General features: G+C 48.3%; 1 long non-coding RNA gene across 4 annotated transcripts in view; it reads right to left on the bottom strand.

Moving 5' to 3' along the window:
* The window catches only part of LOC121026972 (uncharacterized), a 93,305-nt gene that overhangs the window by 62,273 nt on the left and 9,813 nt on the right, over positions 1-21,219 (bottom strand). For 3 of the 4 annotated variants that reach the window (XR_005788516.1, XR_005788519.1, XR_005788518.1), the window contains exon 2: positions 9,357-9,530. This is a non-coding gene — a long non-coding RNA (uncharacterized LOC121026972). Of the gene's footprint in view, positions 1-9,356; positions 9,531-14,631; positions 16,427-21,219 lie in introns of those variants that run through there. The other variant, XR_005788517.1, reaches the window with a different exon arrangement.

Here is a 21,219-nt window from a genome sequence, read left to right as displayed (position 1 = left end):
ACATAGAAGCGTGCACTCTTGTACTATTCCTCACATTCCCTTTTTCACTCTCCTCCCTGGGCTTCTTTGAGATGGGTCATCCCGGGTTTCTGCCTCTTGGATCCTCTCCAGACCCTTTCCAGAGTACCTTTTCTTCCTCCGACCCTCACACGAATCAAAACCAGATTTACCTTATCCTGCAACAGGCTCCGGCCAGGTCTCCCTACCTCTCGGCTTCTCCAGTCCCTCATCCAAACCGCTACACCATGATCTTCCTCAACCACCTAGATGATTTTCTTGTTCACCTGTTGCTCACCTGTTTAAAGTTCTCTGCTGACCTCCCACCTCTGTTGGGTAAAGCACAAACCAGCTTTCCGATCTCGGTTAATTTCCTCGCAGTTTTTTTTTCCATGCAGTTAGTAGAATCTCCCTCTGCGAGGTTGCTGGGAAGGTTGAATGGAAGACTGAGTGAAGTCCTTAGCACACGGTAGAGCACCCAGCCCAGCACTACACGTGGCAGCTATTATGCATATTTATATACACATCGTATAAAATTGGAGTCATGCTGTTTTATAACTTCCCCTTTTCACTTACCAGCATATCTTGAGGTTTCCTCATCTCTTTAATATTCTTCAAGAGTGTGATATTTAATTTCCCCACAGCCTTCCTTCTACGAATGCTGCACAGTCTATCTACCCAGGTCCCTGTCATTGAAAATTTAGAAGACTTCCAATTTACCCCAATTACAAATAAGGCTGGGATAAATCAGCTTTGATTTTAGGGCACATCCTGGAAGCAGAATTGCTAACTCAAAGGATTACTCTTCTAAAAGTTTTCATACGTACTGTCAAATTATCCTGCAGAATACTACAATTTACCTCCTCGGCAGAGAAAAAGGCCCTGGCTTCCCCCACATCGTACCAGCATCTGGTGTTTTCATTATTTTTATCTTGACCAATTCTATAGATAAGAAAAGCCGGAATCTCCTTTTCATTTGTACTTTGGGATTTCTGACATTTTCATAAGGTTTTTGTATTTCCTCGGTGAATTACGTTAATCATCCTTTGCCCCTGGTGTCCACAGGTCAGTTCCTCTCATTGTTACGGGTTTAGCAGGACTTGAAAGGGCCGCTGCGGATGGAAGCCCTTGGGCAGCTTCCTCCCCGCCCTTCTGAGCCTCTTCCTCCCACATTCCCACCCTCCCGAGCCTTCCTCTGCTCCCCAGGGAACCTTTGTCATTCAAAGTAGCCCTTGCTTCCCAGGGCCTTTTCCCAGGAAAGCCCACTCGCACCGCCCTCTCCACCTTTTGCTGGCCTTCCCTCTGGGAGCCCCACATTCTTGCAGCTCCCACCTCACCCCTCTCCACACCCTGCACATTCACCCCTGAAATTCCTCAAGGAGGCCCAAAGCCACAGAGGACCCAGACTGACCTAGCCCTGGAGCAAGAATCCCAGCCCTGCCCTGTTCTGGCCTGAGAGGGGGGAGGATTGAGGGGAGGTGGGGAGCAGTTCAGAGGAACAGTTGTCCCCAGAGGACGGCCTGGGAGAGCAAGGCCACAGTGTGAGGTGGGAGAAAGAGCTTATTTTTGATGTCTTTTTGATGTTTGATGTCTTTCTAGCACAGAGTTCACACCCCAGGTCAGTCACTCCAAGGCTGTCACCTCACTATCTGGCAGGGTCATAAAAAGGGGGAAATGCAACAATATGCGTAAACAGCTGGCACGGAAGTCAGGTGCACAGATCACCACAAGGCCCCAAGGATCAGGCATGGCTTCCCCAGGAGCGATCCCCAGGACCCAGTGTGCACCTGTGGCTGAAGAGAGTGTATCAGGCAGAAGGAACAGCTTGAGCAAAGGCTAGGGGGTCCTGGCTGAGTTCACGTAAACGAAGCACCCAAGGCGTCCCTAGGGTCGGTGGTGCCGGGACTGCCAGGGAAGCTCCCACATCGGCTCGAGCTGTGGCCCCCGCCCGGCTTTCCTTCAGGCCCCTCTTTGCCTTCGCCCATTCACTCCCGCTCCGAGGACAGACGGCAGTGTGGCGGTGGGGCCTGTGCCGGGCACTGCGGGCCCGCCCTGCATGTTGAGGGGAAGCAAGCCTCGACCCGAGTGATCAGAGCCGGAGGGCGCCCCGAGGACAGTGACTAAAACCGGGAGTCAGAGGCGGCTTCCCAGAAGCAGCCTTCGAACTGGGCCTTGGGGTGCAAGGTGGTCAGGTGGCGGGGGCGGGGAAGGCGGGCCCTGCACTTGGCGGGGGGGGGGGGGGGGGGAAGGGGTCGCCCGAACCCCGACCGGGAAGCTCGGCGGGGCGCGCTCGGGAAGGGGCAGGACTAAGGGGGCGAGGGCCGCCTCCGTCAGCCCCCGACCGGGCAGCTCCCGCGCCCCCCGCCCCCGCCCCCGCCCCCGCCCTGCCCGCGGCCCGCGCACGTAGCGCTCGTCTGCTGGCGCGCCCAGGCAGGTGACCCTGCGCCCTGTCGTCGGGCGGGGCGGCGCCTGCCCGCTACCTGCCCGGCCGCCAGCGCCTCCGGGGCCCCGCGGACCGAAAGGGGGCGGGGCAGTCTCTTGCACACGAGGCAGGCGGCGGGGTCGGGGTGCTACGGACAGCCTGTCTGGACCCAGACAAAGAGAGGGGCTGCCCCGGGGCCCGCAGAAACGAGGCCGGCGGCCGGGCGGGGGTCGGGCAGGTGGTGAAATATACAGTCCCGGGATTTGCAGGAGAGGCGCGGGCAGGGCTCCCCTGTACTCACGCGTGCCCAAACCACACCCCCACCCCGCGTGTGAGGACGAGGACTCCGCCTCGGGCCTCTAAGTGGAATTCGATGTACAAGGACATCCGGGTACACAAGTCTGCGCTCCGGAATGTCTTATCTAGGAGCCAACCTAGATGGACCGGTCTCCAAGGGGCCCTTTATGACAGATTGTCCAGTCCTGTCCGCATCAAAGGGAGGGGGAGAGGTGGCGCCGATGGAGGTCAGTGGGGAGACCAACGCCTTCTCAAGCCAGCCGCAGCACCACCACTGCGGGCACTCGTGCCTACAGGCTACCCTCGTGCTTGCTCACAGTCCCGCAAACACACGGGTACCCACGTATGCGCGTGCACGTGTGTGTAGTCCCACAGACCCTTGTCCACACCTGATCTCACACATGCACGCGTCGGTTCGTGCCCCTCACCAGCCACTCAAGAGATACCCGACTAGTCGAGAAGGGTTAGAGAATGAACTCCAGAACGATCCTTTGCATTATCTCTTCAATTCACCCTCCTCGCACTCGTCTCCACTCCTCCACCACTTTGTCCTCGGCGCAGGGCAATCCAGGGGCAGATAGGGAGAAAGAATGGGGCCTGGCTCACAGGAGATCAAAAGCACTGAGAGGGAATGTTTTCTGGACCGGGAGCGGCTGCCCTCCCCCACCACACCCACCGGCCAAGCCTCTGAGAAGGGACCTCCCATCCCCCATCTAAACAGCTACATGCAAAGCCTGGGGACCACCCAGGATAGATTTGTAGGCAGCGGGAGAACTGGGAACTGAAAGGCTGGGCCCCTACCGTTTGCGGGGAGGTGCAGTGGTTGCCTCTGCTTTATCAGTACAGTGGCGAACAGGGCCGAGTTCTGTGATCTGCCCCCTCCAGTTCTGCCCTTCTGCTTTGGACCTGATCTGCAGATTTAGGGAGTGGAGCCCTTGTGCTCACAAATACCTCCCCCTTGCAACCTGGCCTAGAGTCCCCATACCTTGGAGAGGGAGCTCTGGGAGCAGCAGAGAGAAGCTTCAGAGAGGTCAACTAGCCTGGTTCAATCTCCCCTAGGTCAACCAGAGAGGCAGGAGACCAGGCCCGTGCCCTCCCCCCTCCAGGCACTGAGCAACAAGTTACACAAATGCAGACTTGAAACTGTAGCCCAGGGGCACAGGCCTGGGGATTGGTGTCCAAAGAGGGAGGGCAGGCTCCCCAAACAGATATATAGGTGGCTCTCAGTACCATGCGGTGACCGAAAGAAAGGAATAATGAGTAGGTGAATAAGTGGATGAATAAATGAATGTCCGAGGCCATAAATTTCTTTGGGTTGAAAACCCTCAGCAGGCCTAGGCTGAGACTTTTTGTGGATTGTCACCGCTCTGACCCTGGAATGTGTCATCGCCCCAGCAGGCTACAGCTCCCCAAGGGCCTGGAAACACTTTGATTCAGTCCCTCTGCTCCTGGGTCCAAGGCCTGACATCCACAAGGTGGCCAAGCTGTGCTTTCTGAAAATCTAGAGCTGCGTGTTGATTGTCCATCTCCCCAGACTGAGAACTTTTCACATGCATCTTCAGTGTCTGGGTCAGATTCCTTTCTGTCCCCGTCCCAGTGTCACCTATAGTGTAGGGCAAACTGTGCCAAAAGACAAGGACCCGAAATGGAGGCAGGCCTGACCACTTCCCAGCTGTGTGGCTTAGCAGCCATTTCTCTCTCGGAGCTTTTAGTTTCCTTAACTGTAAAATGGAGACAACAATGCCTTCATTGCTTTACTGAATGTGGGGTCTCTCGCAGCTCTACTCTGCCTTCTGAGCCCCTCCCCCTCAGCAACCTCCTCAGCACCAGGGCCCTGTGCACACTATATACCTTCTTACCCTCCCCTCCCTTTATATCTGCCTTTCTACCTGCACTAATATTCTCCAAGGCCAGGAATTGGGTCTCCCCTCCCTCTGCATGCCCTCTATTGTTCACCATTGCCCAACACATGGGCAAGCACATGGCAATGGAAGTAAATGTTCACTGAATGGTAGTGATGAGCGACAGCATTCTGTTCACCGGACGGCTTTGGTCCTGATGACAGTATTTTAAGTCACAGAGGTTCAGGACTTGAACATATCTTATAAATGAACTGAATCCCCCATTTGGAAGATGAAGAAATTGAGGTCCAGAATGTGAAAGAGACTGCCAGAGATCACCCATGGAGTGGGTGCTTTGTCATGCTTGGACCTCAACTAAAGTCTCTGCACTCCCAGGGGAGGAGGGCTTTCTCCCTGGCCCCTCCCCAGGTTGTTCTCATCTAGACCCCACCCCCACAGGGCTCAAGCAAGCCAAGACACAGGGAAGCCCAGCCCACGGACCCTTGTCTTCCTCCTTCAGTGATCACCTTCCTCAAGACACCTGAGAGCTATGAGCTTATTGGTTTCTTGAAGGCTGAAGATGCTACACTAAGGAACCCGTGAACTCTTGAGTTTGTACTTCAGGTAAAAGCAGAGTGTTAGAAATAAGTCCATCGACCCAATCAAAGGAGGGACCCCAATCAAAAGAGGGACGTGGAGACTCGGAGCACAGTAAAGCAAGGCCTTAATCAACCTTCTTGTAAGAGCAGATGTCTGATGAACAGGCACACTTGAGGCAGTTACAGCAGACAATTTATCTCCGAGTATGCAAGTCCCTCCCCTGGTTCCTCATTGGCTAAGTACTACAGAGGTTACAGCCTAGCACCCCACCCCCAACATCGCCTATGCCCATATAAGGCAAAAAGTAGTCTGATTGGAAGAAATGTATATTCCCTGATGTGATGCAGAGACTTTCAGTCCCTCCTCCCTTTGTTCTTTGGCACACACTCCTTACAAAGCCCTCGAAAATAAGCCCGGGAAACGGAGAGTGGAAGAAGAACCAGGAAGTGAAGTGTATAAGGGTTTGGGACTCCACTGTGGAGGGGCGGGGGGTGTTATACATATTTCCAGTAGGTTGTAAACCTAGTGTTAACTAGACAGCACAGCTTTTATTTGGTGTTTCTGAAAATGAATCATCTCCCTTACTATTCACAAGAGGCAGTGATGCTGTGAGTGCAGGCAGAGCTGAAGCCTTAACTGTGGAGTTCCAGCCGAGCCCAGGGCAATGGAATCAGCGTGGCTTGGCTTGGAATCTCGGCTCTGACACTCATTAGCTGGGTGAGTGACTCAGACAAGTTACTTCATCTGTGAGCCTCAGTTTCCTCATCTGTCCAATAGAATACTAATTCCCTGTTAAGATGATTCAATAAAAACATAAACATAAGGGTCTATTCTTGTCTGACTGTTTGTATCCCTTCCTACAAATTCATACGTTGAAGCTTAACCCCCTGTATGGCTATATTTAGGGATGGGGCCTTGAAGGAATTCATTAAGGTTGAATGAGGTCATGAGGGGTCTATCCTGATCGGACAGAATTAGTGTCCTTATAAGAAAAGACACCAGAGAGATTGAGCTCACCCTCTCTCTCTCTCCCTCTCCTTCCCTTCCCCCTATGTACGTGTGGAAGAAAGGCTTTGTGGGGACACAGCAAGAAGGTGGCTGTCTACAAGCCAAGAACAGGGCTCTCCCCAGAGACCAACTACACTGGCACCCTAATCTCAGACTCCCAGCCTCCAGGACTGTGAGAAAATAAATGTCTGTTGTTTAAGTTACCCAGTCTGTGGTATTTTATCACGGCAGCCCAAGCTAATGTAGTGTCTAATAAGTAGGAGGGCCATAACTATTCTCTCTCTTGGCTACCTCCAGTTTCCCCTCGACTCCCAGGAGGAATAAGGAAGGCTGCCACTCCATCCCCCGGCTCAGAGGCCATTGGAAGGAGGATAATGAGGTCTGTGGTGAGCTGAAAAAGGTGCCCCAAATGATATCCACATCAAATCCTTGGAACTTATGAGTGTTACCTTATTTATATGGCAAAAGACATGATTCAGCTAAGGATTTTGAGAAGAAGAGCTCCTCCTGAATTGTCCAGGGGGCCCTAAAAGTCATCACAAGTGTCCTTATAAGAAAGAGTCAGAGGGACACAGAGAGGTGAAGACCTGCATTCACGGAAAGGAGAAGGAGATGTGAAGATGGGGGCAGAGCCTGAAGTGATGTGGCCACAAGCCCAGGAACATCTGCAGCCACCAGAAGCTGGAAAGGCAAGGAACAGAGTCTCCGGGGGCAGGGGAGCCCTGCTAATGACTTGCTTTCAGATTTCTGGCCTCCGGAGCCATGAACGAATGCGTTTCTACTGTTTCAAGCTCCCCAGTTTGTGGTAATTATACGACCAGCAGAAAACCAACACAGGTCTATTGGTTCTAGCTCCAACTCAGCCAGCCCCCTGCCTCTGTACTTCTCATCTCCTAGCCAAACCTGGACCTAGACCCCCAGGCACTCACTCACTAAGATCTAGAGCCTGATCCTGGGTAGGGTGGGACACCTAATACCCACAACATAAGCTGAGTCCTAACTGCCACCTGCTCCTTGGCCCTGCCTGCCTCCATTAGACTGTAGTACCAGTTTCTTGCCCCATCAGACCCCAGAGGGAGTGGGAGGAGGTGGGCATGTCTGAAGGAGTCAAGTACTGGTTAGTAGGGGAGAGGGGATCTTGGGAAAATCAGGAGGCCTATACTTTCATTTTGCCTCTATATAAATTTGGGCAAGTTCGCTTTAGCTCTCCGGGCCACAGTTCTCTCACCTGTCAGATTCATGGATTGGAGTGCATGCTTTTTCTGGGACTTTTTAGTTCTGATTGTGAATGAGCAAGGAAAGGGGTGGGAGGGTTTGGGAGAGAGGATGAAGATAATGCATGTTAAGCATAAGAATGTTCAGGGGTGCCTGGGTGGCTCAGTTAGTTGGGCATCTGACTTCAGCTCGGGTCATGACCTCCCGGTTTGTGAGTTCAAGCCCCGCATCAGGTGCTGTGCTGACAGAGCACAGCCTGCTTCAGATCCTCTGTCCCCCTTTCTCTGCCCCTCCCCACCCCCACACACACATATACACTCTTTCTCTCAAAAAGAAATAAACGTTTAAAAAAGCATTTAAAAAAAGAATGTTCAATCCTATAAATGGGATTTGCATTTCTTTCACGGATTGGGTGACAAGCAGTGTTAAGGTCACTCGAGGTTTAGGAGGAGGTAGGGCCTAGGGTTGGAGGTCTGTATGAGAGGTTTCATTGCATCACAGGACCCACCACGTCACACTCCTTTCAAGGGATTACTCTGTTCCCAGTCCTAACGCCCAAATGGATACACTTGCACCATGGAATTTTGACCCCTTGGACAGAAACAACTGGAAGGAAGAAGGGGGACCTGACTAGAGGGCTGCCAGGCAACCAATGACATGGAGGGAAAAGTTGAGACAGGCCAAACCAGATCATCACACTTGGGAACTTGAAGTGAGGAACACTGGGAAACATGGTAGGAAAATGGGGCAAAGGAATTATGGTAGGGAGAAGTCCAGAGATCTGAACCTGTTTAAGCCAGTGGCTAAAAAAGAAAAGGAAAGGAAAGGAAAGGAGTTAATAGCAGGCAGAATGAAGTGAAGCAAAGTTGGATAATAATTAAGTTGTGGAGTTAGTATTGACATGTGAATGTAAAAGTCCATTTCCTACTTTTGCTGCTGGTGGTCCTCAAGGTCCCCAGTGTCAGAGGGTGAGATCAGAGACTCGAAATTAGTAAGAACTTGGTTTATTAAAAGTGTACTGCTGGAAAGAGAGAGCAGCATGCTCACCAACCGGGAATTGAGGATTATCACATCAAGTTTATGAACACATAAAAATTATAGACTTCTAAGCTACTAACACTGAGTTTAGCAAGGTCACAGGATACAAAGCCAATGTTCTCAATTCAATCAAATTTCTATATACTAGCAATAAGCCACTGGAAACTGAAAGTTTTAAAATGTCTTTTATGGGTGCCTGGGTGGCTCAGTAGGTTAAGTGTCCAACTCTTGGTTTCAGCTCAGGTCACGATCTCACAGTTTCTTGAGTTTGAGCCCTGCGTCAGGCACTGTGGTGACAGCATGGATCCTGCTTGGGATTCTCTCTCTCCCTCTCTCTCCTCCTCCCCAACTCACACTGTCTCTGTCTCTCTCAAAATAAATAATTAAACTTAAAAAATTAAAATAAAACATCTTTTAAAATTGCATCAAGGGGTGCCTGGGTGGTTCAGTCGGTAGAGTGACTCTTGATCTCGAGGTTGCGAAATCACGCCCCACACTGGGTACAGAGACACTTAAAAATAAAATCTTAGGGGCTCCTGGGCGGCTCAGTTGATTAAGCACCTAACTTTGGCTCAGGTCATGTCTCACAGTTTGTGAGTTTGAGCCCTGCTGTCAGTGCAGAGCCTGTTTTGTATCCTCTGTCTTTCTCTTTCTGCCCCTCCCCTGCTTGTGCTCTGTCTGTCTCTCTCTCTGTGTCTCTCAAAAATAAATAAATATTTAAAAAACTAAAATAAAGAAATAAAATCTTAAAAATACATACAACTAAAAAATAAAATTGCATCAAAAAATCAAATAGTGATACATTTAACAGAATAAATGCAAGATGTATGTATTAGTTATCTACTGCTGTGTAACAAATTATCCCAAACTTAGTAGCTTAAAACAGGAAACATTTGCTACTGCAGTTTCCATGGATCAGGAATTCAAGAGCAGTTTACCTGCATGGCTCTGGCTCAGTGTCTCTCATAGGTTGCAACCCAGATGTTGGCCAGAGCTCTGGTCATCTGAAGGCTTGATGTGGCTGTTAGCAGGAAACCTCTGTTGCTCATCACATGGAACTCTCCATAGGGCTGCTTACAACATACCAGCTGGCTTCTCCCAGTGTGAATGATCTAAGAGAGAAAGGGCAATCCAATTGGAAAGCCACAGTGTTTTTTTATGACCTAGTCTCCAGAGCCCCACACTGTCACTTCTGCCTTATTGTATCATTTGAACAAGTCAAGCCATCACATCTAGCCCTTACTCAAGGGGAGAATCAGTCTCCAATTTTGAAACGGAGGTATATCAAATAATTTCTGAACACATTTTCAATTTTAATTTTTTATTTTTTTAAGTTTATTTATTTATTTTGAAAGAGAGTGCGCAAGAGTACAGGAGAGGGTCAGAGAGAGAGGAAGAGAGAATCCCAAGTAGGCTTCGCACTGTCAATGCAGAGCCCAATGCAGGGCTCAAACCGATGAACCGTGAGATCATGACCTGAGCTGAAGTCAAGAGTCGGACACTTAACTGACTGAGCCCCCCAGGTGCCCCTGAGCATATTTTTAAAACCACTGCAACCAGTACATTGAAAACAACAAAACGCTGTGAATAAAACTTGGCAAAGATAAAGTATGTTTGTAGATGAGAATACCCGTATTGTATTGTATAGATCTTAGACTGATCTATAGATTCAATACAATCTCAATCAAAACACCAGCAAGATGTTTTTGTAGAAATTAACAAGTTGATTCCAAAGTTACAAAAATGTGAAGGTCTTAAGACAACCAAAACAATTTTGTAAAGTAAGAACAAAGTTTCAGTATTATACTACCTGATTTCAAGACTTAATATAAAGCTACAGTAATCAAGACAGTGCAGTATTGATGTAAGGATAGACATAAAAATCAGTGGAATAAACAGAGAGTCCAGAAATAGACCTACAGTTAACGTAGTCAATCCATTTTTTATAAAGGGGCCAAGATAATTCAATGGGGGAAGGATAGATGGCCTTTTCAACAAATGGGGCTAAAACAATTAAGTATCTGCATGCAACAAAATGAATCTCGACCATCACGTCAAATGCAAGAATCAACTCAAAATATGTCATAGAAATTGTAAGAATTTATGCTATACAGCTTCTAGAAGAGAATGTAGAAGAAAATAATTTTTTTTGTTGGTTTAGGTCAGTGTTTCTTAACCTGGGAAAGGCTCCCCTCCCCCCACCCCCGAAACATTTGGCAATGTCTGAAGACATTTTTGGTTGTCACAACTGGAGGGGTGATGCTACTAAGTTAGTGGGTAAAGGGCAGGAAAGCTACTAAATATTCTGCGATACACAGACAGCCACCCCCTACAAAGAATTATCTGACCCAGAATAACAATTGTACTGGAATTAAGAAACCCTGAGCTAAGCAAAAGTTTCTTAGATAGGACACAAAAGTCAGAAACCATAAAAGAAAATGAAAAACTTCTGCTCTTTAAAAGACATCATTAAAAAGGCAAAGGCAAGGCACAAATGGATGAAAGCATTTGCAAAACACGTATCAGATAAGGGACTTTTAGCCGGAATACATAAAGAGTTCTGACACTCAAAGTAGGAAGGCAACCAACTATTTTAATGGAAAAAAGATTTGATTAGACACTTCACCAAAGAAGACACATAAACAGCCAAAACGCACACAACGAGATACTAGTATCTTGACATCATTAGTCATCAGAGAAACCCAAACTTAAATCACAATGAAATGCCACTCCATATCCACTAGAATGACTAAAAATTAAAAAATAAAATAGAAAAATTGACCACACCAATGTTAACGAGGATGTGGGCAACTATAACTCCCCTATAATGCTGGTGGGAATGAATGAAAAATGGTCCAACTTTGGAAAACAGTCTGGCAGTTCCTTGTAAAACAAATATGCACTTACATTATACCCATGCCATCCCATTCCTACATGTTTGCCCAAGAGATATTTACCGAGAGATATTTATTGAGGGACATATAAGTGAATGTCCATGGCAATTCTGTTCACCATAGCCAAAAGCTGAAGAGAACCCAAATGCCAATTAGCTGGTAAATGGGTTAACCGTCTGTCATATATCCACAGAATGGAATTTACTCAGCATACTACTGCTATTGTGATATATACACAATAATATGGATGAATCTCAAAATCATTATGCTGGCTGACGGAAGCCAGACACAAGAGAATGCATATTAGATGATTCCGTTTATAAGAAATCCTGGAAATTCGCAATTATGATGACAGAAAGCAGATCAGTAGTTGCCAGAGGCTGAGAGGAGTGGGAAGGGATTGACTTCAAAGGGTACAGGGAACTTTTAGGGTGATAGAAATGCTTTCTATCTCAATACATATATCGAGGTATAGATATATGTGTATCTATATATATGGGGGCTATGCAACTATACATTTGTCAATCATATTTTACACTAGAAACTGGAGAATTTTATTGCATGTAATTTGTGTCTAAATAAACCCTATTTTTTAAAAATACAGGCTTCTTTTTAGACACAAAGCCACCTCCAAGATTGGCCTTGTGGTCAGCAGTGTAGGAGGGGCCTCAGAGCACCAAGGTAGGACAAATGAAATCTTAGAAGTTTAGCCAAAGGGGAAAGGCACTGAGCACTTTCATGAGCAAAATTTTTTAATTTGAAAGGAGTTCTAATATTATACATTTGAAAGGATTTACTATTTTTGTCCAGTATCATATATATGAGTTACAGTATTTGTCCGGTGGAGATTGCTACTAAAGATCTATAAAGGGGACGCCTGGGTGGCTCAGTTGGTTAAGCATCTGACTTCGGCTCAGGTCATGATCTCATGGTTCATGAGTTTGAGTCCCGCTTTGGGTGAGCTTGAGCCCCAGGTGAGCCCCACTTCTCTCCCTCTCTCTCTTTCTGTCCCTTGCTCACTTGCGCCCTCTCTCTTTCAAAAAAAAAAAATCTATAAAGGGATCACTGTCCAGAGAACAAATCATTTCAGGATCTCTGTTAGTGAGTGGAGATGATTGATATTTAGACCCTGACATGAAGTTCCGCTGATTAGACAGAGGCTGCATCCCTCATCTTTAGGGACCTACCTCCATCTGGACCTCCTGAGGCCCAGCACTGTAAGATCTTTGTAAGAATAGTCGTTGGGGGCACCTGAGTGTTTCAGTCGGTTAAGCATCCAACTTCAGCTCAGGTCATGATCTTGCAGTTTGTGGGTCCGATCCCCACATCGGATTCTGCACTGCTGGTGTGGAGCCTGCTTCGGATTCTTTCTCTCTTTCTCCCTTTCTCTCTGCCCAATCCCCACTTGCACACTCTCTCTCTCTCAAAATAAGTAAATTAACTTAAAAATTAAAAAAGAATATTCCTGGGATTTCGCTTAGCGCACCATACATACTCTCATACTAATGCCCCTTCGTCCTTTGTTTCTTGCCATTAAAAGCTCTTCGCTAGAAAAGGATCAGAGTTGTAGTTTATGACTAAGGATTGGGTTAAGATTATATTTAGGGTTCTGGTCATGGAAAACCTAACTCGTATTGCTCCTACAAGTGTATCTAACACATAGGGAGAGATTAGTATATGTTGTTCAAATAAATGGATGAATGAAAACTGGTTTAAACAGAAGGAATCTGGGGCGCCTGGGTGGCGCAGTCGGTTAAGCGTCCGACTTCAGCCAGGTCACGATCTCGTGGTCCGTGAGTTCGAGCCCCGTGTCGGGCTCTGGGCTGATGGCTCAGAGCCTGGAGCCTGTTTCTGATTCTGTGTCTCCCTCTCTCTCTGCCCCTCCCCCGTTCATGCTCTGTCTCTCTCTGTCCCCAAAAAATAAATAAACGTTAAAAAAAAAAAATTAAAAAAAAAAAAAAAAAAAAAAAAACAGAAGGAATCTGTTAGTTGGCTTCCGGTGGCTCAAACATCAGCGAGAATGGGGAAGGGGGTGCTCTCTATCTCTCTGCCCTGACCTCTGTCTGCAGTGCCATTTGAAAACTTCCCACCACCCACCACCAGTCTGCCAAGAGCCTCCTTGTGCCTCCCTGCAGTGTTCCATAAAAGGAGGGGTCTCCTGGTAGCACCCATGGAGAAGAGAGGCCGCTTCTCCTTCTCAGGAGTAACAGAAGAAATCTTGCTTTTCACTGGCTCTGATGTGCTTTAGGGCCAAACCTGGACAATGGCTGTGGATATATGGACTGGCTAAAACCAATCAGAACCTGTTCTTGGTGCTGGGGAGTGAGCAACTTCCTGCAAAGAGGGAGAATGGGTGTTTGAACTGTCACAAGGATGTCTAGATTAGAGCTCCCAAAAGGCTCCAGCTTAGACTGAGCAGGAAAAAGGTTGAGTTGTGTTTTTTTTAGACCCAGATAAGGAGGAACAAGCATAACACTTTGTGTCTTGCATTCCACTTTTCAAGACTTTCCCTGAGAACCCAAAATTACCTACCTAAAAACTGTTTTTCTTGGTGTTCTTTGCTCAGAGGAGTATAAGACCACATGTAAATATGCAGGGTTGGGGGAGGGGGAACAAATGTTTATGCACATATTGAATTACGGTAGTAAAAACACGGTCTTCATATGGATAAAAATATGGAAAAACTAAATATTATGAGATGTGCTAGGATACTTAATGATATACAAGAGATGGAAAACAATTTAAATGCTTCAACGCTGTTCTCCACAAATATCACAATATTTGCATAATCATAAGAACAAATCAGAGTTTGGATTAGGTTAGGAGCAAACGCTGGGGCTGGGATTCAGTGAGATGACATTTCCTTGGAGAAGTGATTTAACCTCTCTGAGCTTCAGTTTCCTCAGATGTAAAACAGAGATCATAGTAACAGCGCCACCTCACAAGGCTGTTGTGAGGCTTAAGCGAAAACTCCATTCATATATTTTTAAGTGTTTATTTACTTATTTTGAGAGAGATAGTGTGAGTGGGGGAGGGGTAAAAAGAGAGGGAGACAGAGAATCCCAAGCAGACTGCGTACCGTTAGTGCAGAGCCTGACATGGGGTTCGATCCCACAAACCATGAAATCATGACCTGAGCTGAAATCAAGAGCCATACGCTTAAACGACTGAGCCACCCAGGCGCCCCAAACTGCATATATTTAGTGGAAGTATTTAGGACACGGAGTTTGGTGCACAGCAACCTTTCGCTGTGCCCTGGTGGTTGGAAGACACGGTGACGGATGCTGTGTTAGGACCAGCCTGGCTATGACCGCGCATAACTAGCATCAGAGTTTTCAAACAGCTTTATTGAGGTATAACCTACGTACCAGAAACAGCACATGCTTAAATGATACAATCTGACAAGTTTTGACACATGTATACGCACTTGAAACTCTCGCCACCACCAAGATAATGCACATTATCTATCACCTCCGAAAGGTCTTCATCCCCTTGGTCATCCTCCTTGTCATCCCTCTGCCACCCTCCATCCCAGATAACCATGGGTCTGCTTTCTGTCAACGCAGATTAGTTTGCATTTCCAAGAATTTCATAAAAATGGAATCACATGCATTATGTATGCTCTCTCTCTTTTCTGGCTTCTTTCATTCAACTGGCTTTGACATTTGTCCATGTTGCTGCATGCATTACTAGCTCATGCTTTTTCGTTGCTGAGTAGTGCCCCATTGTATAATTTGTTTCTTTAGTCACCTGTCAGTGAGTATGTAGATCGTTTCCAGTCTTCGGCTATTACAAATAGAGCTGTTATGGCCTTTTACCTACAAGTCTTTGGGTGAACATACTCTCTCCTCCATGTTGGGTAAATACTTACCAGTGGGACTGCTGGATTGTAATGTAAGTGTATATATCTTTGCAAGAAACTTCCTGGCGGTCAATGTGGCATTCCAACCGCACACTTTGCGGGTGGAGCCATGCCCGAGTCCATCCTCACCAGAGCTTGGAGCCAGGGGCAGGTCAGACCCCATGCAGACTTCGGTTCCCCAGGATGGGAATCAAGATGAGTCTGAGGGGAGCCTCATCTGAAGACGGACGAAGCATGAGCAAGAAAGTAGCCCCAGGTGCCTCCGCAGCCCATCTTCACAGGTAGCCATAGAAGGGAAGTGGTTCATGACATAAAGGAACTGGAGGCAGGAGTCCTCTGCTCTTTGCCTTGTAGCCTCTTCCTTCAGGACCAGGGCTCTGACACCCTGCCTGGCTCCTGGGAACTCTTTTCCGGGGCTGGACTTTGCCCTGATTTCTGCATGCAGGCTAGAGTCCTGCTGTGGACCTCCCAAGTCTCTAGACCCAGACCCAGCTGCATCTGCTGACCTTGAGCCTACCCCAGCCCAAAGGCCAAGAGTTCCTAGAGCTCCTGCCTGCCTCAGCCTGTCTTTGACCTCAAGCCCTGAAAACGCCCAGTCGCCCTGATGGGGCCAGCTCTGCAGCCTGTCTGCCCCACGCTGACCTCGGTTCTTATGCCCAGAGGTGCTCACACCTGCTGAGCCACCCACCTGTCCTGCCCTAGTTAGGTCTTGGCTTCTCCCACCTGGACTATGTCTCGTCCTCTCCTGGCTGCTCTGCCTGGCCTTTCCTGCTCCAGCCCATTCCCCCCAAACCAGCTGCCACACGTTGTCATTCTAAGACACAAATCTGACCATGTCCCTCCCCAGCTCACAATCCTCCGATGGCTCCCCATTGCCTATGGTGGAAAGTTCTAGTTCCTTAGCCCAGCATTCAAGGCCCTCCATGGACCACCCCTCTGACCTCTCCAGGCTCCACTCCCTCTGTCCCTTGAGCCTTCCTTGTGCTCTAGCCATTGCAAACCATCTTTCACTGCCTTGATGCTCGCTGTTCCCACCGTATGCTACACTCTCTTTAAGATCCTGTTCCTTCACCAAGAATCAGCCTTCCTTTGGTTCCTCCCTGGGTTTTTGGCACCCTGAACAAAACTCCATGTGGCAATAGTCACATTGTATTACCGTTGTCCCATTGTTGTTTGTTTACCCACTCAGCTGGCAATTCCACGAGAGGCTCTCATCTGCCTACAGCTTCATCCTGTGTCTGGCACGTGGCACCTATATGTTGAATGAATGAGGGAAGAAATGAATGAATGGCAGAGTGAGTGAGTGGGACAGTGACATCGTAGCACCCACACTGGTGACAGCTTGGGTGGGGTTGGAGCAGGCAAGGGATTGTGATGAACCAGAAGGACTGAATAAAGGCACGAAGACGCAAGGAGATGGCTCTGGCGGGGGGCAAGGAAGTTGTTGCAACAAGGTTCTCCCCCCATCTCTCTGCGTGGGTCCATCCTGTACCCAGGCTGCGTGCTCTGAAATCCTCAGAATCCCTGTCATTTCCTCGTGTTTGTTATTTCTGCTACCCCTGTGAGGAAATGCTCCTTGACCCTGCCCTTGAGAAGAGTTGCTCAGGACTTACCGAAGGCTGTTGGCTTCTTTGTGGGCTGGGGGGTGAGGTGGAGGCTGCACAGCTCACCCCTCCCCTGGGCACCAGGAACTGCCTGGCAGAGGCACCATGGGGAGAGTCTGAGAGCTGGGCAGGCAAGGCCTGAGCCATCTGGGAGAGGAGGTGGGGCCTGTGGGAGAGAAGAATCAGGAAGCCACTGAGTCTGGAGGCTGGGCCACTGGGCGCTGCTGCTGTCTCTGTCTGAGCCCCCCGGGTGGGTTTCCTGTCCCAGTTCTCTTGTACTTAGCCACATTCCTGATGACGAAGCACACCATGCTCCGCCAGCTAAGGGAGCCGGGGCTGATGGAAAGTTCTGTAGGGGGAACGCAGAGTGTCTGCTTTATTCACCACTGTACCTCCAGGACCCAAACCTTGCCTGGCACATGTGAGGGAGCTCAAGAACCGTGTCTGGTGAACGGACAGATGGATGAATGGACAGAGGGAAGGAAAGTTGTCCTGCTTGGAGCCAGGGAGTAGCATCTCCGGGGTCTATCCCTGGTGGCAAATGTGGCCATCAGAATGTGGGACTCTCTTGGAGAGGGGGAGGGGGTGAGGAGTCTAAGTCAGGGATTGCTTGTATTACCTCCCCACCTTCTCAAGATCTCTGCTCAGATCTTAGAGGTCTGGGATTGGTATTTCAGTGAGGCCTATCCCTGCTTAGAGATAGCCTCCTCCGCAGAGCAGAGGGTTCTCATACCTGGTTGGGCACCAGAATTTCCTAGGGAGCCTTAACCACAGTGATTCCTAGGTCCTACCTGACACCTACTACTCAGCACATTGCTGGGTGGGACCACCAAAATCTGTGTTTTTCTAAAGTATTCTGGGTGATTCTGCCACATGGACGACAGGCATAGGAACTAATGAAACGGCTCTGTGGTTCCCAGACACGCTCAGGCTCTCTCACCGCTGAGCCCTTCCTCAAATTCATCTCTCTACCTGCCCCCTCCTCTACCTGGGGAACTTCTGTACATCCTTTCACGCCCAGAAAGCGCCACTTCCCCAGGAAGCCTTCCACACCCTTCTCCTACCCAGCCAGGCAGAACTTTTATCTCCTTCCTGTGAATTTCACAACACCTGTCACTCTGCTCGGTAATTATCTAATAAAGGCTGCGCCAGTTTGCACCAGCAGCCTTGGTAAATCCTTCCAAACATCCTTGGAGGTAAATGATGATCATGATGATGATGACAGTGGAAGCAAAGACTGATTAGGGGAAAAGCCTGCTTGAAGCCATTAAATCCTCACAACAGCCAGGTGAGGGGGGTACTATTACTAGCAGGCCCATCATACAGATGAGGAAACTGAGACCCCGAGAGGCAAACGCCCTTGCCCTGGGTCACCCTGGAAGTGGCAGAGCCGGGATCTACCCCAGGCACTGCTCCAGATCGTGCCAGATTGCACAGTCTTACCCACCACACTTTAGCCCTTTTACAAATAAGGACTGAGGCTCAGGGAAATATTGCCCCCAAACTCACCACTTTATATATATATATATATATATATATATATATATATAATAATTTTTTTCCAAACTCCCCATTTCCATAAGTAGCACACACATTATTTACACCCAGGAGCCCTGATTCCCGAGCTCCACACTCCCACATGGCCCCTTTTTAAACATGTTGGTAAGGAATCCATAGGCCAAGCCCCATTCTAGGCTCCCTTTCTCATCCCATGACCCCCCCAGAGACCAGCCCTCTCCTCTTTCTGGCCTGGCCTGCCCTCTAAGCTCATTCCCATTCATCCTGCCCCACCTTGAGTTCCCTGGAAGGAACACCCAGCCCTGGCTGAGTCCACTTCAGCTGGCAGGCTGAAGTCCATTCATTGCTGGCAAGTTTTTCTCCATTACTTCCCCATACAGCAATCTGGACTGAGTAGGCTGAGTCTGTGGAGGAAACAAGCCTCCTCCTCTCCCTGGGCCTCAGTTTCTCCATCTGTAAGGCAAACAGTGGTTGCCTTCCAGGGCTGAGAAGAGGCTCTGGTGATCAGAGGACAAGATGTTTGCAAATACTGGTGGTGGTCCAGCCCCGAGTACCTCACTCCAGTGAGCATGCAACTCAGCACTGTTGCCCTGGCAGGTCATTGACCTTCCCTGTGCCCCAGCACCCCATCCAATGAATGGGTAATACCTCCCTAGGTAAATGGTAGCAGTTACTAAGTGAAGGGCCCTGCCTCCTTCTGAGGGAAGAGTGGAACAAAGTAGAATCATAGCTGTGAAGTCAAGCACCCTTTTGGAGAACTCCAGCAGTAAACTTGGCTCTCCGTGGTGGGTCCCCAGCCCAGCCATCCCACCCACTGAGAATGCTCTACTGGTCCAGCTGGGTGACAGCAGGGTTTTAAAATCACACTCATGTTTCCAGTTCTGCTATTTATTAGCTGCACGATTGGGGGCAAGTTATTTCCCTTCTCTGGGCCTCATTTTGCCACATCTGTAAAGTGGGCAGGACACTCCCAACCTTGGAGGATCCCGTGAAAGTTACAGGTATCAGTCAAGAGAAAGAACATAATCCTTAAAGCTCTATTAGCCCCACATTCTAGATGAAGATTCTAGATGAAGAAACTGAGGCTCAGAAAGGCTCCATTGCTTGCTGGCTCAAGTCCAGGACACTTGCTACCACACAGGAAGGTGTCCCCCAGTTCATGAGTTTTTGAGGCCACGAAGAATGGCTCTGGCTGTCCAAGGCCAAGGACGCAGGGTGCCGCTTTATATGCCTCTCCTTACAACTCTCATTAGTCATAGCCAGCCAGGTCCAGACCTAACTATCAGGCCCTCCAGAGTGGGTCAGAGGGGAAAGAGCCAGACCCAAGATGGGTGTGGCAGCATGGCAGGTGAGGCCATGTGCCCTGTGACTACCGGAAGACCCGCAGACACCAGACTGGAAAGCAGAGCACTTGTCCCGATCGACCGCACAGCGGGGACACAGTGACCTCATCTCCACTGTCAGGAGCTCAGCTGTCAGCACTGTGTTCCTTTTTACAGCCTGAGTCAGCGGACAGAAACACATTGCATCGCACTGGCTTTGTGTCCACTGATTTTAGACACAAAAGGGCCTAAAGGGCCACTTCTGAGTAAATGACAAGAACTCTCCTTAAGCCTCTGGGTGAGGCAACTTTTAATTTTCTCTCTTCTGAAGACGATGAGATACTATTTTTCACCGATCCAATGGACAAAGACAAAAAAGACAGACCACACCCAGTATTGGCAGAGGACTGTGAGAAGGGCAGGTCCCTTTACACTGGTAGAAGTGCAATGCATACCATGTTTTTGACGGGTGACTTGGCAACGCTTTAAAAATTCCTGTCCTTTGACCTCATAATCCCTCTCTTGAAAGGATTCATACCTAGTTCTTGGTACAAAGTTGGTCTTCATAGAGTTGTTTACAACTGCCCTCAAATGAAAGCCACCTGAACATTTATCAATGGGAGATTGGTTAAACCAATGATAGTCTATCAGTCAACCATTAAAAGTCAAGCTGGGAAGAATATTCACTTACTGAGAAAGTGCTCCTTATAGATTAGACAACAAAGCAAATTATATTCAGAACAATTTGCATTGATATGAGCAGGCTTGATACGTTTTCCCACATTGGGGTTTGCCCACTTGGAATACTCCCTGTTAGCCCCAGACACAAGGTTGTAAGGAAGCCCAGGCTACTGGAGACAGAGGAGAGTGTGACACCACGTGCAGAGACCGGCCCCCACCAAGTATCCCGCTGGATGCACCTGCATGAGGAAATTCAGCTGCACCACAGGGAGCAGAATTGCTGAATCCACAAAATCAGGAGAAATCACATATCATTGCCGTTTAAAGCCACTCAGCTTGGAGTGGCTTAGATAGTGGAAGCACCCCAGTGTTTTCATTTCCTAGATTTTTGAAATGTATGTAGACCCGTAGAACAGAGCACCTGTGACCGAGCACCCAGCTCCCGTGTGTGCCACCTGACAGAAGAGCCTTGGCTGAGCCCAGTTATTGAGTATCTACCACTGGCCCATCACTGCGTGGCTTTCGCAAACACCATCATGTACAAGATGGTTAGTAAATATTTATGGAATAAGTGAATAAATGTCTTAGCACACACTGCAGCCCCGTGAAGTAAGAGCACCTTCATTATGACTCAACTGATATTCATTCTTTAGGGGAAAAAATCAGAAAAATGCAGATATTACAAAAGAAGAAAATAAAAACTACCCCTAAGTCTATTACTCATCATTTCAATTAATATTTAGCCTACATATGTGTATAGAGATTCATTTACATTACATATGATATTTACTTTTTTTTTAATTTTTAAAAAAAAATTTTTTTTCAACGTTTATTTATTTTTGGGACAGAGAGAGACAGAGCATGAATGGGGGAGGGGCAGAGAGAGAGGGAGACACAGAATCTGAAACAGGCTCCAGGCT

Source organism: Herpailurus yagouaroundi, unplaced genomic scaffold (genome assembly GCF_014898765.1).
Source record: "Herpailurus yagouaroundi ecotype Mexico unplaced genomic scaffold, PumYag 77, whole genome shotgun sequence".
Taxonomy (NCBI): domain Eukaryota; kingdom Metazoa; phylum Chordata; class Mammalia; order Carnivora; family Felidae; genus Herpailurus; species Herpailurus yagouaroundi.
This window is presented reverse-complemented; position numbering and strand designations above follow the sequence as displayed.